Source organism: Macrosteles quadrilineatus, unplaced genomic scaffold (assembly GCF_028750875.1).
Source record: "Macrosteles quadrilineatus isolate MER2022 unplaced genomic scaffold, UCM_ALF_1.0 Scaffold_2__2_contigs__length_208266976, whole genome shotgun sequence".
Taxonomy (NCBI): Eukaryota; Metazoa; Arthropoda; class Insecta; order Hemiptera; family Cicadellidae; genus Macrosteles; species Macrosteles quadrilineatus.
Window position 1 is genome coordinate 146,854,724 of NW_026542595.1, and position 27,688 is coordinate 146,882,411.

A 27,688-nucleotide genomic window follows, 5' to 3' on the forward strand; every position below is an offset into this window, starting at 1 on the left:
CGTGTATAACTAAACACTTGCTGCATGGTCTACAGTATAATGTACTTAGGTGTTGTCGTCATTATATCACATGTAGCAAGGGAGGTGTTGTGGTCAGTGTGATACATTTGATGACCATCTGTGTATAACCAAACACTTGCTGCATGGTCTACAGTATAATGTACTTAGGTGTTGTCGTCATTATATCACATGTAGCAAGGGAGGTGTTGTGGTCAGTGTGATACATTTGATGACCATCTGTGTAGAACCAAACACTTGCTGCATGGTCTATAGTATGATGTACTTAGGTGTTGTCGTCATTATATCACATGTAGCAAGGGAGGTGTTGTGGTCAGTGTGATACATTTGATGACCATCTGTGTATAACCAAACACTTGCTGCATGGTCTACAGTATAATGTACTTAGGTGTTGTCGTCATTATATCACATGTAGCAAGGGAGGTGTTGTGGTCAGTGTGATGCATTTGATGACCATCCATGTATAACCAACCACTTGCTGCATGGTCTACAGTATAATGTACTGTGTTGTACTGTGTTGTCATTATATCACATGTTTATATCAAACACTTGCTGCATGGTCTACAGTATAATGTGCTTAGGTGTTGTCGTCATTATATCACATGTAGCAAGGGAGGTGTTGTGGTCACTGTGATACATTTGATGTCCATCTGTGTAGAACCAAACACTTGCTGCATGGTCTAATGTACTTAGGTGTTGTCGTCATTATATCACATGTAGCAAGGGAGGTGTTGTGGTCAGTGTGATACATTTGATGACCATCTGTGTATAACCAAACACTTGCTGCATGATCTACAGTATAATGTACTTAGGTGTTGCCCAAGTAGCATAACAATGTTGTTTCAATGTTGTTGTCAACATTTTATCAACATTAATTTAATATTGCCCCAATATTGATCAACGTGGTAACAATATTGTTACAACGTTTTCGTGAAACAAAATACATTGTCTTGACAATGTTGTCTTAATATTTTTCAACGTTGTTTCAATGTTGTTTTCAACATTTAAACAACATTCATTCAATATTGCCCAAATATTGATCAACGTGGTAACAATATTGTTACAACGTTTTCGTGAAACAAAATACATTGTCTTGACAATGTTGTCTTAATATTTTTCAACGTTGTTTCAATGTTATATGGAAATATTAAGCCAATATTAAGACAATTTTGCAAAAAATGTAGAAATAATCAATTAACAATATTTTGTTAACATTAACAGTATTTTGACTATTGTTTTTACAACATAATTAAAGTATTAATTCACAAAATAATTGTTAAACAATCTAAGTATTCAAAATACTTCGGCCTGCATAAATGCATAACAAAAATGTCAAAACAAAAAAAAACTCATTTTAGGTAATACTCTATTGACTGACAAAACTATTATTAATATATTATTTTATTCTTGAATAACAGTAGGCTATGCTATTTCATAAAATCTGCAAAAAGTGTTTCTGTGGAATATTGTTGACATAAGTTATGTATATTTATTTCAAGAAAAAGGTAAAAAATAACGTCACAATTTAAAAATATATTGTTTATTCTTTCACAAAGCCCAAAATATACATTTTTTATAGAAGGTCAAATCACAAAAAAGACCAAAAAACCAAAGCGAACAAAATATTCTTATAATATATCAAATCTATAAACAAAAGTAAATCACTTTCAAGATTTAAAAATTAATAACTGTAGGCTCAATGTATAGGCCTAGTGATTGTTGAAAAGTGTTTATATCTTCGCTGACATCTCCATAGGCCCGATTCTCTTCGACTGTAGCGGCATCCTTCCCTTTCCTAAAAAAAGTGTTTGTGTCAAGTTTATTTTGCATGGGAATTGGGAGTATCTGAAAGTATAGAACAAGACCAGCTGCTATTTCATGTTGTTGAGGGTTGGATAGAGCTTATGAAGTACATCAGGCATGTTTGATCTATGTTCCACGCTCTCACGGCGCACAATTTTTATTTCAGCTAATACTGCGGTTTCGTTGTGAACGAAATGAGAGTAAAAAATGAAAAAAAAAATATAAAACCTAACCGTCATAAACTAACATAACTAACCAAACTTGCTAATAATATAAAAAGAGATATAAGATAAAAATCTAATGATGGTTTACTACCTACTCGAAAAAATTGTTCTGTTCATAAAATAAAATCATATAAGTGCCTCAATTTCTAACAAAAAATGAAGTAGGCTAATCACATTCTAAGCAAAATCTTTAACAAAAAGTTAGTGTCACCGGAGGGATTCAAACTGGATAACTCTTAGACATCATTTGAGGACTCTATCCACTACACAACATCGATAGTTGAACTTCGTATCGTTACGCTAATGGTGTTCTCTCAAGAGAAGAGAGTGACGTCAGACCATGACAGCCAATAGAATGTTCTCATTTCGTCCGTATTGAAAACCGCAGCTGAAATAAAAATTGTGCCTCATGGCCCACTTTAAAATAACTATTTTTAAGTTAAACGTAGCCTTGGAGATTGTTAATGGTTTGCAAGGTCTGTAATTTAAATACTCCCTTTTCCACTATTTTCTCCATTGTCAAAAAAATTTGTCATATTACCATTGACTAAATTATTGAATAGGGCCTACTTGTATTAATAGCCAAATATAATACAAGACATATATCAACCTATATTAGCCTATGTATGAAAGGCATGTATTTAAAAATTTAGTTAGGCAGAGATAGAGTCAGAAGAGAGTATAAAGGCTTATTTATTTACTCTTATACAAGCTTCAAATTATCTAGAAATATTTTAATATTGCTATTTATTGCCTTATTTTTAGTTAATGAAAACAAAAACTCAACATAAACAATGCGGTAGGCTGTTGTAAAATTAGTCATTCGTCGAACGATTTCCTTAACATACAACAAAACCAAAAGCTATTTTTTGCCATTATATCAAACCGTATATAGGCCTACCAATATATTTTTCAAACCGGTAGTCAATATATTTTTAGGCTACCGTACTTCAAACATTAGGTGTCAGAATCTAACTTAATTTTTTTTTTTTTAGTGAAATGATCAAATTTTTTTAATCTTTTAAAGAGGGTGAGCAAAGTTTCGTACAAAAACCGCCATGTACTATCGGTTCAATAACGAAATACTTAGTATTTATATTATTTCGGACCAAATAGGCTCAATTCAATCGATTAATGGTTGAATGAATACATATAATAAACACTGTTACCGTACCGTGACGGTACGAAGTGCTGCCATCGGTGTTCGAGGTGAAGTGGATAGTGTTCGGCTCATAATCAAATATACTTATCAATACTTATCAGATCGAATCCCACCGGTGACACTAACATTTTGTCAAAGATTTTGCTTAGAATGTCAAATCAAATCAAATCAAATCAAAACATCTTTATTTTCCTTACATGTACATGGGTACAAAAATAGTGTCAAGTATAAAGTACTAAACTAGCTTAAAGATATAAATACATTTTAAGTATGAATAGGTATTTATTCAATGAGTTCCTCCATTGTATAAGGCGCCTTTTCTATTAAATGTTTTTTTAATTTAGATTTAAATAATTTATAATTTGATTCCTCCTTTATAGAGGCAGGCAATTTCCTTAGAATTAGTGATCCAGCAAAAGTTGGTTTTTTTTTTGAGAATTCCAGCTTATAGGTTAATGTGATTACTTCTTAACTGTACATCTTTTTTTAAGAATTTGAGGCATTTAAGTTATAATTTTATTTTATAAACAGAACAATTTTTTTGATAGTAAACCTTCATTTGATTTTTTCATTAACAGCATGTTTGGTTAGTTAGGTTAGGTTATGACAGTTTGCGAAATCACACGGCGTTTTTAGACAAAAAAGTGCTCACCTTGATAGCCTACCTAGTTTTTACCATCTGGTTAGCCTACTTTACTAATCGATCTTGGCTGAGATTACCTACAACGTAGCCTCATCAGACACAACACTCCCTATGATTATAAATACATGTTTTGTGATTTGATTAATCTAGTCAAACGATAGGCCTAGCCATACAATATGATATAAAGCAATTATTAATATTTAGACAATTACATGCAATTGATACTGTCATGAAAGCTTGAAAAGCACAAGTCAGTCATACAACGGTAAAATATGATACATTAAAGCAAAATAAGTTAATAAGTTCAAATTGTACTAAAAACCAAATAAGAGTACTGATAGCTATATTTTAGAAAAACATCATGCAAGATTAATAGAGCTAAAGTCCGCTTTGAAAAATCTCTAAGTCTGTAAAAGGGCCTTACAATACAATCAACCATGCATACATCACATTCTTAAAACTATCTAGGCTAACATGCTGAGCTGACAGAGGAAATCAATTGAAAAGGTCAATTACCTGTAGCTTCAAAGGATGTTAGAAACTTGTCAGTCTTGTGTAGAGTCTACTGATTTTATTTTGACCTCGTGCCCCGTGGTTTTATACGTGCCTGCGAGCCTGTGAAGAATAAGAGTGTTTAAGTTAAGGGATTTTTGTATTTATGTAACTTAAGACACCTGCAAAAATGTACAGGTTGATTACTGTTTGAATTAAGCTTTAATTACTGCGCCATATTCATAAGCAGTGTGACTAAGTTAAATAACAAACAAATAAGTACAGCCTATATAAAGTACAGCAAACCTTGATCGGAACAGAACAAGTTAGGCCTACCAACAAATTAATGTAAGTTAGTTAGGGGTACTTTCCTGTTAGAGAGAACATTCATTATTATTGATGATTTTTCGATCTTAGTTTTGGTTAACGAAAACAAAAACTCAACATAAACAATGCGGTAGGCTATTATAATATTAAAGAGTAATTTAATGGTACCTATTAACTAAAATAACACAACCCAACTACACTAATGTAAAGTGATGATGTTAACGACTGATATTTTATTTTAAAATATCTTTTTAGTCTAACTTATAACTATTAGGCTACTGTAGTTGTAATGGTAAGTTAGTGGTTGAAATTAACGTAGTAACTTAACTTAAGGTAGAGCCTATCGTAAAATCAATTTAGGCCCTAGCATAAAAGTTATTTTAGGTTTTAAATAACGTATTGTTATTCTGCCTCGTGCCTGTGAAGAATGTGTGTTTAAGTGCTTTTTGTATGCAACAGACAAGCAAAAATGTACAGGTTGGTTACCGTTCCAGTTAAGCTTAAATTACTGCCACAACTTAATCATAAGCAGTGTGACTAAGTTAAGTCATAACAAACAAATAAGAATAACCTATAAGTTAAAGTACAGCAACCTTGACCGGTACAGAACAAGTTAGGCCTGCTACCAACGAATTAGATAAGTTTTAAGGCTAAGTTAGTTAGGTACCGGTACCTATGAACTAAAATAACACAGATACCCAACTAAAGTGATACGGTAATGTTAACAACTGATCTTTCAGTTTTAAGTAAAATAATTGAATGAACGAAGTGAATTCTCATACTGGTACGAAAAGCATCTCTATGGATTACAAAAACTCGAGAACGATTACATCTATCAACTTGATGTTTTGCACAAAGATTCTATAGTATAATATCATGCCGGGGATCGTTTTTGGGGCATATTTGTTCAGTAATTACTATTTAATCCTAAAAAAACCATTTTAATTTTCCCCCATAAGAATAACATTAGGAGCTACCTTCTTCTTCTTTTTTTTGTTTACATTTTACGAGCAACAATTTTGTTATTTTGCTTCTTGCTTTAGACAAAGAGACCAAATTGTCTATTATTTCTTTCATCCATGGAGTAAACAGTTTTACGCTTAAGAACGCTTTACACTAACTTATAACTAAAAGAATATTTATCTGTGGAAATAAATATCGGATTTAAAAATATCCACCGAAATTTATTAACTTACATTCGATAAAATTATTTAGGTAGTTACATGTTGTTATGGTTGTTTGTTCAGTAGGCTTGAATAATATCAGCCTAATTATTACTATTTTTTTTTTAAAGAGTCACTTTTTTTTCAAAATTTGTTTATCGTCGTCGTCGATTGGATTGTGATTCGTGATTGTGTGTTCGTGTTGTTGGGTGCTGTCTGCTGAGCTGAGTTTTATGTTGATGTTAACACCGTTAGTTAAATAGTAATAAAATAATTAATTGTAGTAGTTAGGGTGTTATGGTTACACTTTGAAGTGTAGTTTGTGATACTACAGTCGTCAATCGCAACTAAAAGACTAGATCCAGGTTAAAGAGGCTCGATGCATTAACCAAGAAAATCTGAGGGATTCATGGCCATTGGCAAGGAAGGAAATGTATTACTGTGTTGTTTAAAAATTAATTGTCATTGTTGAGATATGATCTTTCAAGTGTTGGTCCATTTTAAACTGACAAGAGTGTGCCCTATCAAAACTGACAACGTTCGTGTTCGGGTAGCGTACAATCAAAGGTAGGCTAATTGCCTAGGCCTACCTTGGCCTATTCTACAGTCCAATTAACTTAAGCTTAAGGACCTAGGCCTTATATAGATCAATTTCTTCTTGCCTTTAACTTAGATAGGTAGGTAGCTTATATCTATCTCTGGGCCTTAACTTAAGCTAGGTTTTTCTCGGCCCGGATTGCGGAAAAGCGAATAACAATGTGTGTCGCTCCGCTTCTAGAAAACAGTAGGCTAATTAAATTACTGTACTTAAGACAAGAATAGCAGCCTGTGTGGGTAAACTTCCATATCTGTTGGCACAAATAACCGAATGGGTAATATTGATTATTCGATTGTTTAATTCGATATAGCCTATTGTTTGGTTAGTTAGGTTAGGTTAACCTTACCTACCCAAGTAACTTAACCAAACGATACGTATTTATTCCGTATAGGTGCCTTCAAACGAATTTTTAATTTTGATATCTTACTTTATATTTTTTTACCTTCTGAATCCAAATATACTATTATTTTTCACCGCTGATGAATATTTCTCAAGATATAGCCGTAGAAATATACAACATTACAGTAAACAAGGTAGGATGGATAACATTTACAAGTGGAATGAACTGTGGGTTAACTAAGCCTACAGTCGACTGTTTTCAACCACACGACAAGCAACTGTAAAATTACAGTTCTCATTTAGGCATGTCAGGGTGGTAGGTCGTGCTTTATGCGAATTGGTGACTGCATTAAGTGTTTTGAAGCTAGGTTAGATTAGGAAGGTAAAGTTTAGGTTATAATGTATCGAGTTGTTAGTTTATGTCGCCTGCATACTGTTTTTGTAAAATTAAAATCTTGAGAAAAACACTTCAAATTACCTTTTCAAAAATGCTTGCATTTTTTTCAATACTTGCATTGTATTGATAATTTCATTTACTGAAAATCAATAATTTAGCTCAATTCGACACACATTCAAATAACAAAATTATATTGTGGAAACGATAGCTTCTTATGTATCGAACTGAATCAAAATCGATACAGGCCTCAATTTATTTATATTTAAAACGATATTAATACATCACAGGTTCTCTGCCAAACTTTACTCCTAGGCATGTACTTCTTGGTTTTTAATTGACTTTGGAGTACCGGGATCACCATGAATACATGTTTCATCCTAATTTTACTTAGTTAGGCCTAGGCCTGTAGGGGCCTAATAGTCGACAGAGTTAGAAAATAAGCCAAGTCGTAGTTGGCAATTTTTTGCTTGGGTTTATCCAAATAAGCAACTCCAATGCAGTGTGCCCTGTTTTCAATTTTTAATAATAGCCAATTGCGTAATGAAGATACCATTTAAGGCTACGATTTGCGTAAATTAAGGCCATTTTGAATTGTAGTACCGTACCTATAAATGTTAGGATCTAGATAACTTATGTCCAATTAATTGTGCTTCTATACCACCTAATATGTCTTAGGGTAAAAAAACACATACAGCAATTCAGAGCGGAGCAGGCGGGCTGTAGCGTCAAGAGTGTGAGCGACTGATGTCGGACACATGCAGCGACTTAAGCAAGAGCGACACGAACGGGAGCTCGATCATTTCCAAGATACCACAAAGCAAGTTTGCAGCAATTTGCAGCACAGCAAAAAGGCCGCGGCCTTAGAAGTGGCAACATCGCAAGTAGGCTTGTAACAGCTGTTTTGTTTTTTGAGGCAGCTAATAGTATTTGTGTATTTGTTAATAATATGAAAACTTGCTTACCGGTACTGGGCTATGAAAATATGGACTCCCCTTTTAAATGTACAAAAATATATTTTTGATTTTTAAATCTTGTTTTGGTCTTCAATTCTCTATGTTTTATTTTCAATCTTTGAATACATTTATGTTCTTAAATCTAAATTTAAATGGATAGTATGCAAATTAATGAGCTGGTGTCACCTGTTTGCCATGTTATCTTATGCGATGTTTGGCGCTAGACAAGTTAAATGTGGCCGTGGCAAAAGACTTGGCTTAAAACATTACAAAGTGACTATTCACATGTCAAAATTACGTCACAACCCCTTCCCGTTCCAGTATTGCAAAATAATGAAAAAAAAACAGTTACTCTAGACCCCATTGTGAATTACTTACCTACTCACTCACATTAAATTTCTGCAAAGATGGAGGTTCCTTTAAAATTTGTCTATTTTGAAGCAAAAGACGCGCATAATAAGTTAAGGATTAAACGTTCTAGAACAGTCAATTGAGCGCGAAAGCCATTTCTGTTATCAAAAGGGCCAATTTTTGAAATGCTACAGACAGTTGAGTTAGGTTAGGTTAGTTAAGAACAGTTAGCCTAAATTTCAGAATTCTTCTATCAAACCGTATTTTGAAATGTTACAGCAAGTTTGATTAGGTTAGATGTAATAGTTTAGAACAATTTAATTTCATAATCAATATTATAGGTGCGGGCAGATAAAGTGAAGTTGATTCCATCCATTTCGGCTAATGAGGTTAAGAGGCACTACCGTTCCTATACGGTACTAGGTTTTCTTTGAGGGCAATCTGTTTTTAAACAGTTTTAAAAGTAACTGGATTAGGAACGTATAATGTGGCGTGGCGTCATTTGGAACAGACGTGTGGTAGCGGCGCACATCTGACGTGTTGTTAAGAAGTATTAATCATGATTTATGCAATACCATTCTACCTCAACCTTTGAATGCATTCTTTCAAAAAGAAAAGGTTCGAGAAGGTTCTGAAACACTCTGGGTAAGTTTTGTTTAGGGTGGAATGGGCATACAGAGCAGCCTACTGGCGAAAGTGGACCTAAAAATGTCCACAGAATCGTTGCCCGCTCCGCTCCCAAATGCTAGAAAAACAAACGAGATTGTTCCTAAGTTAACCGTTTTGCTCCGCTATGCTCGTAACAGCAGTTTGTGTGCGTGTTACTACTTGATTGTATTGGTTTGATTTTGTCACTCTAAATCGCGCCGTTCCGCTCTGTTCCCAGTCGCTGTATGTGTGTTTTTACCCTTAGGTTAGGCTAGACTGGTCATATAAAGTAACGCTAATCGCATCTTGGGTAGGGATAGGCTACATACATAACATCATGTATTACAAAAAAAAATATTATAGGCTATGTGGGTAACATATATTGTTTCACGTTGTATAAAATAGCTATGTTAAAATGAACATTTTGGGTCATAGGGCCTCTAGGTTATTTTTAAGAAGAAACTTTTACACTGTTCTGCGGGTATTTGGTTAGCTTAGTTGAGTTTCGCTAGGTTTAGTTCATGGCACAGTAATAACTACCTTCTTTTTAAAGACTAGGTCCCTACTTATGAAAAAGGTTGAATTAAAAAAAATATATTTTGTCATTATCATAAACTAAAATGATTCTAACTAACCTAACCTATATGCAGCAGAGTGGCAGGGCTCTTTTATAGATATACTGATAATAACAACAGAAAAAACTATAACGTTGAACGAAATATTTGAATAGGCCTACATATTTATATCAAACAAACATTTCATGCGATAATATATCGTAAGTACTCTGTGAAACTGTTCACTGTGTTTTCCTGCTTACAGTATGCATCACAAAATAACAGCCAATAGTGCCTTGGTAATCTGATTATTTTTGTATCATAGTCTGATCCGTTAAAACGAGTGTGAAATAACGCTCATCATGTCTTCCTTTCAACACGCTCGCTACCGATTGCCACATATATGCGATGCTGAGATCATTGTCACGGACCAGGGTACATTTTAATATTACACATCTAGAGCGGGTATCACTTGGTTCACAGTACTCACAGACCATGGACCAGTGATGCAGCAAAGTAAAAAAACTGTTTTGCCAACTATCATATAATACCACTAATCATCATTTACATAGACCAAGTGAACTGCTTAGTCTCTTGTTTACATTCTGACTGTGGCTCAACATTCAAACAAAGTAACAGCTGTTAAACTACCAGTGGCAATTCAAAGGGGGGGGGGCATAGAGGCTTTAGAAAGCCCCTCACCCCAATTGGACCCTGGAAGTATAAATTCAAACATAAATTTCGTTATAAAAACGTAACGGTGGTTATAGACCTTAAATATGGCTTTAAAAATAGAAAATTGTCCGTGCGAGAAGCTCTTGGACTTCCTTCTGGTGAAGAACACCCTGCAAGCCCCCCATGATAAGGCCCTAGAACCGCCACTGTAAATTACAATGCAGATTTTAACCTTTATAAAGAAAGTTTGTCATTATACCAGACATGCTGACCCAAAGATCGAAGATCTTTGAAAATGGACTCTGGATATAAATTCAACGTAGAGGGGTCAAAGCCCTAACGGAAATTACCATTTGCAATTGCAGCTTGATTATTAGCTAAAATTACACCTAACAATTAATATAAAAATCTGACACTTACATTACCTATGTTTTAAAGTAAATTGGCTGGAAAAAGGATGTTACAGGGAAACCCCTTATTGTTTTAAGATTATGGATAATTTAAAATAGTTTTAGACCTACAACTTTTTAGTTTGGTTTCTTAGCTACTATCCAACGAATTTCTCATATATACAGTATTGGGAATAGACTAAGCTATTACTGTCTCAGGTCTCATTGTAAGACATAGACCTGGGACCACTTTAATATTTAGTTTTGATGTTCCAGTGGCAAAAAACCCTATCCGTTCAGATTCATTTATATACCATCCAATTTCAATGAAATTTTGTACAAATCTGGTCAGACGAGAGAGCGCAGAACTATGATCGAACTACAGGAACAGGGTAATGGGTAAAATTTGGTTTTTCTCATTTTGGACCATATCAAAATAAAATATTTTCTCTCTAAACCATTATAACAGTGTGAAAAACAAGTAAATAAGTACATTGGAATATTGTTGTACGGTTATTTAATACAGGGGAAATATAAAATATCCCCACCGCAGTAAACCTGCAGACTAAGAAAATTTCCATTTTCCTAGCTGGATTTCTACTCAAATATTTCCTTAAAATTCTCAGATTTATTTCCTATTTGAATAACATTAATTTTAATGAGTTCTTAGGTTTGCTGCTACTGGGAAGGTATTGAGGTGTTTTTTAATTGAAATGTTGATAGCTTAGTATGATAGCGTTGATAGCTTAGTAGTACAAAAATGGCAAATTTGATTAAAATATATCCATAAACAAGCAAACTAAAACAGTTTATTTATTCCCCATAAGAATATCATGGGAATTTTAAATTTACAATTTATTTAATCATCTCTGTAACCGTTAGGCATACAAATACTCTTCAATACACAAAATTATTTCCTTTTTTAATTTCCACAAAACGGTTTGGAAAGAAATTGTTAAATTTTGTGTTTTTAGGGCCGAAAATGGGAAAAACCAATTGTTACTCCATAAAACCCCCCATAAACCCCCATTCTCATAGTCCGATCATGCTTGTTTGCGAACTTGTTTCGAATAAACGTAGGTTTACACGTTTGTACCAAATTTAATGAACATCGGATAATTTTTGCTTGAGCATATATAAGCATATAAGCATATAAGGGTTGGCATATAAGTATAAAATGCTTGTTGCAGTAATACTCAAGCTTTGCGTTTGCAATTGGGAAGAACACAGTTTGGTAAATTATTTTTTTTAAGAGGTTGGCGGCCTCTTTTAACCTTGCATTTGCCCGTCCACATAGACTACAGATCTGTGCGTGGAACGTATCCAGCAAAGCAAGGGTTGAGCCGGTACAGTTCCACGGTGAGCACCATCGATTTTTAAGATCTCGTCCTCCAGAGTGACAATCTGACAGTACTCTGCAATGTGCTGGTTGGGTGTGAAGTAGCAGGAGAAAAAAATACTTGATACAAAATATTTACCCTCTTTAAGATTTTAAAGTTAAATTCCATAAAAACAAGCAACCAATTAAAATTTACACTACATTGCATTAAAATCCAAGTTCAATAGCACTTAGAATGTAAAAAAGGGTCACACTTTAAGTTTAAAGATTGGTTTTAACTAACTTACAGCATAGCAGAGTCCATGATTACAAGTGCTGTATTGTGTACTGAATTCTTTGAGTATAGGTAACTGATTTGTATGTCAAGTAACAGTCTAATGAACACCAACAAGCTTTAAGATTTCTGCAGGAATGCCATCAGCTAAACATGTTTAACAAGATCAACATGTTTCACTAGATCAAATATAATCATCATGAAATTGCAAATATTAACATTTTGGGCCATTGGGCCCAGGTTATTTTTAAGATGAATCTTTTACACTTAGCTTAGTTGAGTTTCGCTAGGTTTAGTTCATGGTAATAACTATAAAAATAGTTATAAAAAAAACTAAGAAGTCTTGATTGTGTGGCAGTGGTTTAGGGTTGAATATAGCCACGGCCTCCTTTAACTACAGGCCGCGGCCAGCGAGAATTGGCAACGTCGCACTGAGCATTAACTCCCGGCCATTTCACCATTACGGTAGTACGAAACTAGTGGTCGCGGTTTAAATACACTGCATTTTTACAATCTTACAATTGAGGTAAAATTTTGAAATTTTGCACAGAGCTAGGGAATAAACCCTTCATGCCAATGGTATTAGCCAATGGTTTTGAAAATTAAAATTTCATTTAATAGTACATATTTATATTTTTTTTTAACTAACACATTAGAAACATTTTGTAAAAGTGAAGTGAAAAAGTTAGTCGCCTACTAAAATTTGTGTTTGTTGGTCAGAGAAGTTTCGTCTGTGAGAAAGTTGTAGATAATTAAATATACTTTAATGTTTGTATTTAACTTTTCTTTCTATCATGCTTAGTTTTGTTAAAATTTTGGGTTGAACAGAGTGACCAAATCTCAGTTTTATGGCGCGGCGCGGCGAGTAGCGCTGCCCGCAACTGAAAATCGCATAGCTAAAATAATTAATTAAAGTTGGCCAACTGAATTATTTCAAGCATTTTATTACGCCTTTTGGTTATCCACAAGAATATTACTTTTGTATCAAATACTGCACGACTTAATGTCTTCGTAATTAAATACCGTAGCCTAAAACAAAAATGCCTTTTCCTTTTAGTTTTAATAATTTTGCTGTAGTTTATTATGAATTTTAAGTATGTGTTTTATTTACACGTTAATATGTAGTATTATGAGAAATACAAATATTACTTCATTCATTCTGTTATTGCGCAACCATTAATAACTAATCCATTGATAATATTCTTGCAACAGACAATCGGAAGGTGGGGCTACCGAAAACTTTTAATTTAGCGCTCATCAACCAATAGTGGCGTGGCGACCACCATCTTCATTGCATTAGGTGGAATTAGCGAATAACTAAAATTAGCGACAACATGTACCTATAATTAGCGTGCAGTTGTTCTTCTGTGTTGGCTGGTGACAGTGGTTTTTATGTCTGATATTGATATTTTAGAAATAACTGAAACTGTTTGTATTTGTGGAATAAATAATTTGAAGGAAATGCCTAGTATCAAAAATTATTTTGAGAATGAGCAATATTTTTGTTAAATATCTACACGAAAGTAAAAAATACCAAAATAATAGCCACTGTAACCATAGAAAAATGTCAATCTTTTCTTGAATTAAATAATTTTATTTGTTGCTTTTGTTAATTTTACTTTGTATAGTAAACGTCATCATTCCAATGATAAAACAATAGCTTACATATAATCTGTAACTAAATAACATTGTAGATATGATTTAAATTTTAAGTGTTCAACAATTAATAAATCATAGAGTAAATACGTAGAAGAGACGGAAGAAAACTACAATCATACGCCTACGTTCAATCATGTTCAATGTACCGTAAAAGGTTTTGATAAATATTGTATTACATTCTTGTATTGACACGAAAGCCTCGTATAATTATTTACTTCTTTTCCTACATATCAGTGTTATCGGATATAAAACATCTAAATTAATAGATAATTCGCGTGCTTGTTCCAATCCTCCGCGGCGCGAGCGCGAGTGTTCAGTGGTGTAGCGTAGCAGTAGCCATCCAGCCATCCGATGCAGTGTTGCCACTTCGAACGCCGCGGCCTGTAGTTAAAGGAGGCCGTGATATAGCCGTCTGTATAATTGTTGTTACTTTTTTACAATGTAAAGTAAGATTGTAGTCACCAGGTGCTCTTCCATTTCTCAGGGATCAGTCAACGAAGGATAGTTCCTCTTCCCGAAAAGCTGGTAACGCGCCCTAATCTCCAAATTCTCTTGCTGGTCACGGTGGGTGCTTTGGAAATAACACTTCAATGACAGTAGCCACGGCGACAGGTTCCATGATCCATGACCGTAGGAGGTGATCAAGTCACTAGCTTTTGGGTTACAATCTTGTAGCCTATCACCCAAGGATTATTCTGGATGTCCTGATACAGTTGCTTCCAGCACCTGATGTTACTCCAGTTGATATCACCATGGTCATCTCGCATGGGGGCCTTGTGCTCTGCCGATCTAGCATTACCTTCAGGCCAGTTTCTGGCATGCTGCGCTGCTCGTCAGAGCCCTAGGCACATTCTCTGGGGTCCTGCAATCTTGGGTTTCCACCAGTAAACTGGCTTCTTTCTGCGGTGGGCGAAAGTCCTAGGCATGGAACAGTCAAATGCCGAAGATGGTGGGATGCATCTTCAATGTGGCTTGAAATTCGGCACTTCTAATGTCCCCAACAGTTTGATTTTTGATGTAACCCTGAAAAGTGGCCTGGCAAAGACGACTGAGGTCCCAACATTGAGACGGATGAGCTGAATTGGCATATGGATACCCAACTCAGGAAAGCTCGGGAAGTTCCCTGAAGACGATTGCCTGATAAGTCCCTTGCAGAGTAGTCCTTGGAGACTCACCAGTCCGTGACTGGTGGGCTAGGGCTTCAGATGCCAGAGAGATGTTAGGGATCATCTTTCCTTGCCAGGGGGTGACAGATGATGAAAATGTCACCTGTATTAAGGATATATGAAGGTAGCCTGGCTGCCATCTCTACAACATACTGACCCTCTGTGTTTGTTTGGGGTAAACCCCATTCCACCGCCCTAGCATTGAATAAATCCCTTCAAACAGTCACCTCACCAACACCATCGATTTTTAAGATCTCGTCCTCCAGAGTGACAATCTGACAGTACTCTGCAATGTGCTGGTTGGGTGTGAAGTAGCAGGAGAAAAAATACTTGATACAAAATATTTACTCCTGCATAATAATTTTGCATTTAAAACTACAGTATCTTACGATATGGTAAAGTAAAGTAGTAGGGCTACAGTAGTAACGAATGCGTAAATACAGTGTTAACGTCACGAGTAGAAAATTTAAGGTACAACCCTTGGCGAGGGCTTTAAAAACTTCTACGAGTGTCGTTAACACTATTTACGCGAGTTGCGTACACCACTTTACCTACGACAGTGTTATAATTACTTAAAATCACTACTCATAACTTCTAAGAGAGGTTATGTTTTCGTTTATAGTATCATAGCCACTGAAAATTATGGAACGAAACATTGTACCAAACACTGATTGTTAAGCACCACTCGACAATTAAACTAGCCGATTAGTTCGAATCATTACAATTTTAATTCCTCTATCTCAATAGTTGAACCCATGGTGGAAGGAAAATACAAAGGTGTGCTATTCCCGTAATTTGCTGTTGAAGTCACAGTCACCAAGATTGCAAACACCATTTCACCATTTAGAACAAAAATATATAAACAATAACAATCAAATCAAAAACAAATATATATGGCAATACTGTACAATCAGGTGATTTTTCGTTTGCAATCTGGGTGACGTCAGAATATGACGGGAATAGCACACCTATGTATTTTCCTTCCACCATGACTTGAACCTCATTGGTCCGTTACCTGTGTTATGATAAAACTATGATGTTATGAGAAACTTTTAAATTCTAACAACTGAACTGAAACGGCTATTTTAATAAACGGGCGTAGGTAAATGTATTAAAATGTGAATCCAAATATATAAAGTTTTAAAACTGTTTCGGGTAAACATTTGTTTGATCATTCACACAACAATTTCAGCAGTATCTGATGGTTCAAAAATAGTGTTTCCTCCCATGCAACACCTAAAAGGTTTTAATTCTTGTATTTTGAAATGTTTATAATTCTTATGGTGTAAGGGATGTCCTTACCCTCAATGTATAATGGTTCTCACTGTTATAATTTATTTCTGAATGTTGTAGAGCAATGAAACATCACAAAGTAATTGTTGGAGTTTCTATAGATTGACAAACCTAATATTATTTAGCATTTTTGAGCAATATTGCTGCTTTTAAATACATCGAAATACATTCAGTGATTATACATAGTTCCTTAGTGAATTTTCTCAAACCTGCCTAATGACCTTGGACCAAGGTCCCTTTCATATACCAACTCCCTGATTCCTGGTCCTGCTTTAATGACGCAAGTCCAAAGTACAGTAAAGAAAATGCTTTGGTGAAAAAGTATTATGGATTTGGTGTTAGTGCCTTAATGAAGTTAAAACTGCTTGAGCAGCTGATCAACTGATATGAATGTGGATAGGCCTACTGTTAAATAACATTTTTTTATGTATGAAATGGTCTTCGTTCATTCTCATACGTGACTTCGGAGCGTACTCCTAGTTTTAGTATACATAAGCTTAACTTTTTACTGTTAAGGCTACTGTAAGTAGTTGTAATGGTAGGTTAAGCTAACTTAACTTTAGAGGTCGAAATTAGCGAAATTAGTGTAGTAAAATCGATCAATGCAGGCCCTAGCATTAAAATTATTCTTGGGATTAAATAACTTATTAAGTTATTGCGCTTATAAAAAGGCCAACGGTAACTTAATGTAAGTTAGGCCTAGGCCTACTTTAACCCTCCGAGTGTCATTTGTCGCTGCAGCGACTCACAAACACTGTTTACGGCGAAGGCTCTATGACTGACGAAATCGGATTGAACTGGATCGAGTTAGGTATCGTTTTATTTTACAAATTCAGAGCTTTCTCCGGAGGTCTGTCTCTAAGCGCTATTCATTTTAGTTCCGAAAATATTGTAGCAGACAGCTGACGTGCGTATTTGTAAACAGCTTGCTTAACCTCGGACCGATGACTGATGTGTTTTAAGTTATTACGTTTATCATTGTTTTAGTGTTAAAAATCAAAGTAAGTTAGTGATATACGTGGTGCATTCTAAGAAGATTTAAGTGATTTTGAAGGGTTGGTTGATGATCCTGAAGAAGTAGGCAGTGATATTTATTTAAATTATCAGCCAGATTCCTAGCTATGGTTAGGCTATGCATTCTTAGCTAAACGCTATGTACTGAAATCTGTTTTTTGCCCATAACTTATTTATTTGCAAATCTACTTCCTTATATTATTATATATTTGTAATCCTCATAAAATTTAGAACAAAGTGGCTATTTTCAAATATTTATAGGCCTATAATTTATACAATTTCGTTGAGCGCAAACTTATTTTTTTTGAAAATTTTCCAAAATATTTTTTTTTACCTAAAAAAATTTTTTGAAACAAATGCTCCATATGTTTTATGTATAATATTGAAGCCCATGATTTTCCAAACAAAATGGTATATAGAACAGTATAATTAACATTGTTTTCAAGCTTCTCAGATCCGTTTTAATAAAACCTTGCAAATGAGCAAAGAATAGGCAGACATTAAGGCCAAAACAAGGGACACTCGGAGGGTTAAATTTACAAATTATTGACCAATTCATAGGATAATTAAATTGTAGCCTAGGCCTACTATGAAGTTGTAAATTGGCTTTGGTATGTTAAGTTTAGATAAAATAATATTGACACCCTAGGCTATGTCAAAGGTTAAACTGCAATGGCAAAACAGGAAAAGGGTACACTTCCATGTCTGTTGACACAAACAACCGAATGTGTAATATTGATTATTCCATTGTTTAGTTCGATATATCGTTTGGTCAGTTAGGTTAGGTTAACCTTACCTAAAAAACCAAAACGATATATCGAATAATCAATACATCGATCGATATTTTCACTCTGTTGTTTACTTAAGTGCCAACAGATATGGAAGTGTACCCCAGGAAAATGCATTTTCGTCTAAATTAAGGTTAGGTAAAAAAGATGAGATGATTAACTTAATATAACTTCAATTTTCTGGGCAAATGCATTCACAGTGATCTCAATGATTAGGCTAGGTTTTACTTTTTCTTTCAGCATTCAAATGAGTTTTTTTTTTTTTTTTTTTGCTTATAAATATTAGCCTTATAGGCCTAACTTATTTAGCCTATATAGCCTTGCATACAATTACACTTACATATTTTATTTGTGTGTTAACAATCAATCTTAGCAGTTGGTACTGCATTTATAGGTTAAAAGATTTTAATAAATTAGGCTTGGCTCTATTAAGTTACGACTAGAGTGCAACAAGCCTAGCCTACTTTGGTATGTAACTATGAGAATGCAAAACTTAACTTGATAACAAGATGCACTTACCTTAAAGCTGGTATCTCAAGTTGACCACCATTAAAAAACTGTATTCAGCCGTAAATAATTGTATTATTATACATCAGAATCTCAAAGCAAAGGGAAAAATACAATCATTGCAACATGGTGTGAAGTAAGTGAAATAAAAATTACGAGATTGAGACTAGGACTAGAGATGATTGATTGAAATGAAAGATGCTCTGGAGCTGCCGAGTGCCGATGATGCGATGATGGAAGATGGATGCTACCATGCTAGCTAAAGATCCATCCGCGCGCGTTTTAATGGCGCGCACAAGAAACTAGTTCTAACCCAAGTAGCAACACAATATTGTTAAAATGTTGAAATAATGTTGCTTAACATTGTCAACAATATTGTTCTGAGTATATTGTTTTAATGTTGAAGCAAGATTTTCCCAACATTGATCAACGTTTTATGAAAATATTGTTTGATAATATTGATTAATGTTGAAAAACATTATTTCAACATTAACACATTATTTTCCCAACATTGATCAACATTTATTGAAAACATTGTTGTCAATATTGAATAATGTTGAAATAATTTTTATTTCAACATTGAAACAACATTAATAAGATTGAAAACTGTTTATGGACTCAGCTCATCCTGAAAATCAAAATAAATATACACTAGGCTTTTATTAAGTAATAAAGGGAATAAGGGTGATGCTAAAAACAAAATACTAAAATAAAAATTCTACCCAAACCGGTAGAAACAAAAATATCTTCAATTTAAATCAGAACTATTTTCTTGTGCGCGCCATTAAAACGCGCGCGGATGGATCTATTAGCTAGCATCTAGCATGGTAGCAATGGTAGCATCCATCTTCTTTTCTTCATCTCATCTATCTTCCATCATCGGCACTCGGCAGCTCCAGAGTCCAGAGCATCTTTCATTTCAATCAATCATCTCTCTCTCTAGTCCTAGGCCTAGTCTCAATCTCGTAATTTTTATTTCACTTACTTCACACCATGTTGCAATGATTGTATTTTTCCCTTTGCTTTGAGATTCTGATGTATAATAATACAATTATTTACGGCTGAATAAAGTTTTTTAATGGTGGTCAACTTGAGATACCAGCTTTAAGGTAAGTGCATCTTGTTATCAAGTTAAGTTTTGCATTCATAGTTACATAGCTTATCAAAGTAGGCTAGGCTTGCACTCTAGTCGTAACTTAATAGAGCCAAGCCTAATTTATTAAAATCTTTTAACCTACAAATGCAGTAACCTACCAACTGCTAAGATTGATTGTTAACACACAAATAAAATATGTAAGTGTGATAGTATGCAAGGCTATGTAGGCTAAATAAGTTAGGCCTATAAGGCTAATATTTTATAAGCAAACAAAAAAAACTCATTTGAATGCTGAAAGAAAAAGTAAAACCTAGCCTAATCATTGAGATCATTGTGAATGCATTTGCCCAGAAAATTGAAGTTATAAGTTAATCAATTATTATTATTATCAATTAGTTAAGATGGGGACGCCACTATGTGCGTATTTTAACCCAAATATGAGTGAAGGATGAGTGTAGGCTTGAATCATCTCACATCTTTTTTACCTAACCTTAATTTAGACGAAAATGCGTTTTCCTGTTTTGCCATTGCAGTTTAACCTTTGACATAGCCTAGGATGTCAATATTATTTTACCTAAACTTAAGTTACATACCAAAGCCAAGTTACAACTTCAAAGTAGGCTACAATTTAATTATCCTATGAATTGGTCAATAATTTGTAAATTTAAAGTAGGCCTAGGCCTAACTTACATTAAGTTACCGTTGGCCTTTTTATAAGCGGAACAACTTAATAAGTTATTTAATCCCAAGAATAATTTTAATGCTAGGGCCTTATTGATCGATTTTACTACACTAACTTAATTTCGCTAATTTCGACCTCTAAAGTTAGGTAAGTAGCTTAACCTACCATTACAACTACTTACAGTAGCCTTAACAGTAAAAAGTTAAGCTTATACTAAAATTATTTTAAAACTGAAAGATCAGTTGTTAACATTACCTATCACTTTAGTTGGGTATCTGTGTTATTTTAGTTCATAGGTACCTAACTAACTTAGCCTTAACTTATTTAATTCGTTGGTAGCAGGCCTAACTTGTTCTGTACCGGTCAAGGTTGCTGTACTTTAACTTATAGGCTATTCTTATGTTTGTTATGACTTAACTTAGTCACACTGCTTATGATTAAGTTATGGCAGTAATTTGAACTTAACTCGAACAGTAACCAACCTGTACATTTTTGCTTGTCTCTTGCATAACTTACAAAAAGCACTTAAACACACATTCTTCACAGGCACGAGGCAGAATAACAATACCGGTATGTTATTTAAAACCTAAGAAAATAACTTTTATGCTAGGGCCTAAATTGATTTTACGACAGGCTCTACCTTAACCCTCCGAGTGTTATGTGTCGTAAAAGCGACTCATAACACACCCGCTGTGGTGTTATGTGTCGCTTTTGCGACTCACAAACACTGTTTACGGCGACGGCTCTGGGACTGGCTAAATCGGATTGAACTGGATCGAGTTAGGTATCATTTTTTTTCAGCAGATTCAGAGCCTTCTCCTGATGTCTGTTTCTTCATTTTAGTTCCGAAAATATTGTAGCAGACAGCTGACGTGCGTATTTGTAAACAGCTTGGTTAACCTCGCACCGATGACTGATGTGTTTTATTACGTTTATCATTGTTTTAGTGTTAAAATCAAAAGTAGTGATATACGTGGCGCATTATAAGAAGATTTAAGTGATTTTGAAGGGCTGGTTGATGATCCTGAAGAAGTAGGTAGTGATATTGATGTAAATTATCAGCCAGATTCCTAGCTATGGGTAGGCTATGCATTCTTAGCTAAACGCTATGTACCGAAATCGGTTTTTTGCCCATAACTTAACTTATTTATTTGCAAATCTACTTCCTTATATTATTATATTTTTGGAATCCTCATAAAATTCTGAACAAAGTGGCTATTTTAAAATATTTGTAGACCGAAAAATTATAACAACTTATTGAGCGCAAACATTAATTTTTTTCATTTAGCCTATTTTATAATTTTTGAGAAATGTTAACCCCACAAAAATTGTTGAAAATTTTTTTTGTAATGTTTTATATGTTAGGGCCTACCTTGAAGCCCATAATTTTCCAAACAAAATGATATATAAAACAGTATACTTTACATTGTTTTTAAGTTTCTAAGATACATTTTAATAAAACCCCTGCGATTGCGCAATAAATGGGCGAACATTAAGACCAAAAGTAGAGACACTTGGAGGGTTAAGTTACTAAGTTAATTTCAACCACTAACTTACCATTACAACTACAGTAGCCTAATATCAGTTATAAGTTAAACTAAAAAGATATTTTAAACTAAAATATCAGTCGTTAACATCATCACTTTACATTTCACTTTACATTAGTGTAGTTGGGTTGTGTTATTTTAGTTAATAGGTACCATTAAATTACTCTTTAATATTAAAATAGCCTACCGCATTGTTTATGTTGAGTTTTTGTTTTCGTTAACCAAAACTAAGATCGTAAAATCATCAATAATAATGAATGTTCTCTCTAACAGGAAAGTACCCCTAACTAACTTACATTAATTTGTTGGTAGGCCTAACTTGTTCTGTTCCGATCAAGGTTTGCTGTACTTTATATAGGCTATTCTTATTTGTTTGTTTTAACTTAGTCACACTGCTTATGAATATGGCGCAGTAATTAAAGCCTAATTGAAACAGTAATCAACCTGTACATTTTTGCAGGTGTCTTAAGTTACATAAATACAAAAATCCCTTAACTTAAACACTCTCATTCTTCACAGGCACGCAGGCACGTATAAAACCATGGGGCATGAGGTCAAAATAAAATCAGTAGACTCTACACAAGACTGACCAAGTTTCTAACATCCTTTGAAGCTACAGGTAATTGACCTTTTCAATTGATTTCCTCTGTCAGCTCAGCATGTTAGCCTAGATAGTTTTAAGAATGTGATGTATGCATGGTTGATTGTATTGTAAGGCCCTTTTACAGACTTAGAGATTTTTCAAAGCGGACTTTAGCTCTATTAATCTTGCATGATGTTTTTCTAAAATATAGCTATCAGTACTCTTATTTGGTTTTTAGTACAATTTGAACTTATTAACTTATTTTGCTTTAATGTATCATATTTTACCGTTGTATGACTGACTTGTGCTTTTCAAGCTTTCATGACAGTATCAATTGCATGTAATTGTCTAAATATTAATAATTGCTTTATATCCCCTTATGAAAAAGTTTATATATGGCCATATAAAATTTTTTGTATCTGGTTATATTTGGTTTTGGACCAAATATAACCAGATATGATCATATATGGAATCCCCCATATATGGAAATCTTTAAATAAAAAAAAAATAATAAAAAAATAACAATTAAACATATTTTCACATCAAATATTATAAACTATGCATTAAAACCATGATAAAAATTTTTTATACGAAAATTTCAAAACAAAATTTTCTAACAGCCATCTAGGATTCGAACCCAGGACTCCAGCTTGGGAGTCGGCCCCTTTAGCCACTACACCACAACCGCTTCATATCAGTTGACTCAACAAAACCCATTACGAATAAGAGAAGCTGTATTTGGTCTCGTAAAACAAGATTTTCTTAGACATTTTATGTCATTTGAAGAATGTTATCATTAAAATAGCCTAACTACGTGACATTGATATTTGCGGCTGTTTAATAGCAAAGGTACAATTAATTAATTATTAATATAATATTCTCCTTATTTAGGCCACTACACTTACAATTTTAAAATTATACGTCAGTTTAAAGATTTTGTTGCGTTATAATAAAATTGTACAATAGATGTATGTACAGGATTTTGTCATCTGGGTTCAAATCTGGACACTTTATTACTTTACTACTAATTACTTTAAAGGAGAAATGCCTATATTATCTGCCCCCTTACTGTACCACATTTCAACTCAATCAGTTCAGTAGTTTGTGCTTGCGAGAGCAACAAAACTATTATATATATTATAAGAAGTGTTTGGGATTCCAGTTACAAAACCCAAATGTGGCAACAATTCCTTATAATAATTCCAGTTATTGTCAAAAACTCATTTATACATGAGCATAAATGGAAAATTATTATTCCATATATGAGTAATTTAATTCCATACCTGGGAGTCATATATGGCCATATATAGACAATAATTCCATATTGGAGGATATTTATGGCCATATATGGACAATCATTTCATATATAGAAAACATGTATGGCCATATATGGACAATCATTTCATATATAGAAAACATGTATGGCCATATATGGCCAATAATTCCATATATAGACTACATATATGACCATATATGGACACCCCCATATATGGATACAACCACATCTGGCCATATCTGCTTCCATATATGGCCATAAAAAACCATATATGGCTTTATAAAAACATACATGGAATTTTGATATGGCCATATATGGCCAGAAATTACTTTTTTATAGGGGTCATATTGTATGGCTAGGCCTATCGTTTGACTAGATTAATCAAATCACAAAACATGTATTTATAATCATAGGGAGTGTTGTGTCTGATGAGGCTACGTTGTAGGTAATCTCAGCCAAGATCGATTAGTAAAGTAGGCTAACCAGATGGTAAAAACTAGGTAGGCTATCAAGGTGAGCACTTTTTTGTCTAAAAACGCCGTGTGATTTCGCAAACTGTCATAACCTAACCTAACTAACCAAACATGCTGTTAATGAAAAAATCAAATGAAGGTTTACTATCGAAAAAATTGTTCTGTTCATAAAATAAAATTATAACTTAAATGCCTCAAATTCTAAAAAAAATGTACAGTTAAGAAGTAATCACATTCTAAGCAAAATCTTTGATAAAATGTTAGTGTCACCGGTGGGATTCGATCTGATAAGTATTTGATTATGAGCCGAACACTATCCACTCCACCTCGAACACCGATGGCAGCACTTCGTACCGTCGCGGTACGGTAACAGTGTTCATTTTATGTATTCATTCAACCATTAATCGATTGAATCGAGCCTATTTGGTCCGAAATAATATAAATACTTAGTATTTTGTTATTGAACCGATAGTACATGGCGTTTTTGTACAAAAATTTGCTAACCCTCTTAAAAAGATTTAAAAAATTTGATCATTTCACTAAAAAAAAAAATTAAGTTAGATTCTGACACCTAATGTTTGAAGTACGGTAGCCAAGAAATATATTGACTACCGGTTTGAAAAATATATTGGTAGGCCTATATACGGTTTGATATAATGGCAAAAAATAGCTTTTGGTTTTGTTGTATGTTTAGGAAATCGTTCCTCGAATGACTAATTTTACAACAGCCTACCGCATTGTTTATGTTGAGTTTTTGTTTTCATTAACTAAAAATAAGGCAAAAAATAGCAATATTAAAATATTTCTAGATAATTTGAAGCTTGTATAAGAGTAAATAAATAAGCCTTTATACTCTCTTCTGACTCTATCTCTGCCTAACTAAATTTTTAAATACATGCCTTTTATACATAATATAGGTTAATATAGGTCTTGTATTATATTTGGCTATTAATACAAGTAGGCCCTATTCAACAATTTAGTCAATGGTAATATGCAAAAATTTTTTGACAGTGGAGAAAATAGTGGAAAAGGGAGTATTTAAATTACGGACCTTCCAAACCATTTACAATCTCCAAGGCTACGTTTAACCTTAAAATAGTTATTTTAAAGTGGGCCAGGGCCATGAGGCACAAATTTTATTTCAGCTGCGGTTTTCAATACGGACGAAATGAGAACATTCTATTGGCTGTCATGGTCTGACGTCACTCTCTTCTCTTGAGGGAACACCATTAGCGCAACGATACGAAGTTCAACTATCGATGTTGTGTAGTGGATAGAGTACTCAAACGATGTCTAAGAGTTATCCAGTTTGAATCCCTCCAGTGACACTAACTTTTTGTTAAAGATTTTGCTTAGAATGTGATTACTTCATTTTTTGTTAGAAATTGAGGCATTTATAATTTTATTGTATGAACAGAACAATTTTTTCGAATAGGTAGTAAACCTTCATTAGATTTTTATCTTATATCTCTTTTTATATTATTAGCAAGTTTAGTTAGTTATGTTAGTTTATGACGGTTAGGTTTTATATATTTTTTTCATTTTTTTACTCTCATTCGTCCACAATGAAACCGCAGTATTAGCTGAAATAAAAATTGTGAGAGCGTGGAACATAGATCAAACATGCCTGATGTACTTCATAAGCTCTATCCAACCCTCAACAACATGAAATAGCAGCTGTTCTTGTTCTATACTTTCAGATACTCCCAATTCCCATGCAAAATAAACTTGACACAAAGACTTTTTTTTAGGAAAGGGAAGGATGCCGCTACAGTCGAAGAGAATCGGGCCTATGGAGATGTCAGCGAAGATATAAACACTTTTCAACAATCACTAGGCCTATACATTGAGCCTACAGTTATTAATTTTTAAATCTTGAAAGTGATTTACTTTTGTTTACAGATTTGATATATTATAAGAATATTTTGTTCGTTTGGTTTTTTGGTCTCTTTTACTTTTGTGATTTGACCTTCTATAAAAAATGTATATTTTGGGCTTTGTGAAAGAATAAACAAAATATTTTTAAATTGTGACGTTATATTTTACCTTTTTCTTGAAATAAATATACATAACTTATGTCAACAATATTCCACAGAAATACTTTTTGCAGATTTTATGAAATAGCATAGCCTACTGTTGTTCAAGAATAAAATAATATATTAATAATAGTTTTGTCAGTCAATAGAGTATTACCTAAAATGAGTTTTTTTTGTTTTGACATTTTTATTATGCATTTATGCAGGCCGAAGTATTTTGAATACTTAGATTGTTTAACAATTATTTTGTGAATTTTTTAAAATATTAGCTTAATATTGACAGGATAATACAGACGATACAAAAATACTTAAACAATGTTGTAAAAACAATAATCAAAATACTGTTAATGTTAACAAAATATTGTTAATTGATTATTTCTAAATTTTCTTCAAAATTGTCTTAATATTGGCTTAATATTTCCATATAACATTGAAACAACGTTGAAAAATATTAAGACAACATTGTCAAGACAATGTATTTTGTTTCACGAAAACGTTGTAACAATATTGTTACCACATTGATCAATATTTGGGCAATATTGAATGAATGTTGTTTAAATGTTGAAAACAACATTGAAACAACGTTGAAAAATATTAAGACAACATTGTCAAGACAATGTATTTTGTTTCACGAAAACGTTGTAACAATATTGTTACCACATTGATCAATATTTGGGCAATATTGAATGAATGTTGTTTAAATGTTGAAAACAACATTGAAACATCGTTGAAAAATATTAAGACAACATTGTCAAGACAATGTATTTTGTTTCACGAAAACGTTGTAACAATATTGTTACCACGTTGATCAATATTGGGGCAATATTAAATTAATGTTGATTAAATGTTGACAACAACATTGAAACAACATTGTTATGCTACTTGGGAATTTAAATTGAAGATATTTTTGTTTCTACCCGTTTGGGAAGAATTTTCATTTTAGTATTTTGTTTTTAGCATCAACCTCATTCCCTTTATTACTTAATAAAATCCTATTTTATATTGATTTTCAGGATGAGCTGAGTCCATAAACAGTTTTTAATCTTATTAATGTTGTTTCAATGTTGAAATACAAATTATTTCAACATTATTCAATATTGACAACAATGTTTTCAATAAATGTTGATCAATGTTGGGAAAATAATGTGTTAATGTTGAAATAATGATTTTTCAACATTAATCAATATTATCAAACAATATTTTCATAAAACGTTGATCA

At 33.5% G+C, this 27,688-nt stretch overlaps 2 long non-coding RNA genes across 3 annotated transcripts; one reads left to right on the forward strand and one right to left on the reverse strand.

Moving 5' to 3' along the window:
• Window positions 1-1,581: 1,581 nt before the first annotated feature.
• On the reverse strand, window positions 1,582-18,999 carry LOC128987053 (uncharacterized). Of its 2 annotated transcripts, none has more exons than XR_008490189.1 (3): window positions 18,789-18,999; window positions 4,367-4,457; window positions 1,582-1,813 (listed from the first exon to the last, which is right to left on the reverse strand). It is a non-coding gene; the product is annotated as an uncharacterized LOC128987053 (long non-coding RNA). The 2 variants fall into 2 exon arrangements; XR_008490188.1 differs by having other exon boundaries at window positions 4,367-4,465.
• A 685-nt stretch (window positions 19,000-19,684) lies between these two features.
• On the forward strand, window positions 19,685-26,440 carry LOC128987052 (uncharacterized). Its single transcript, XR_008490187.1, has 3 exons — window positions 19,685-19,885; window positions 22,621-22,720; window positions 26,185-26,440. It is a non-coding gene; the product is annotated as an uncharacterized LOC128987052 (long non-coding RNA).
• Window positions 26,441-27,688: the final 1,248 nt, after the last annotated feature.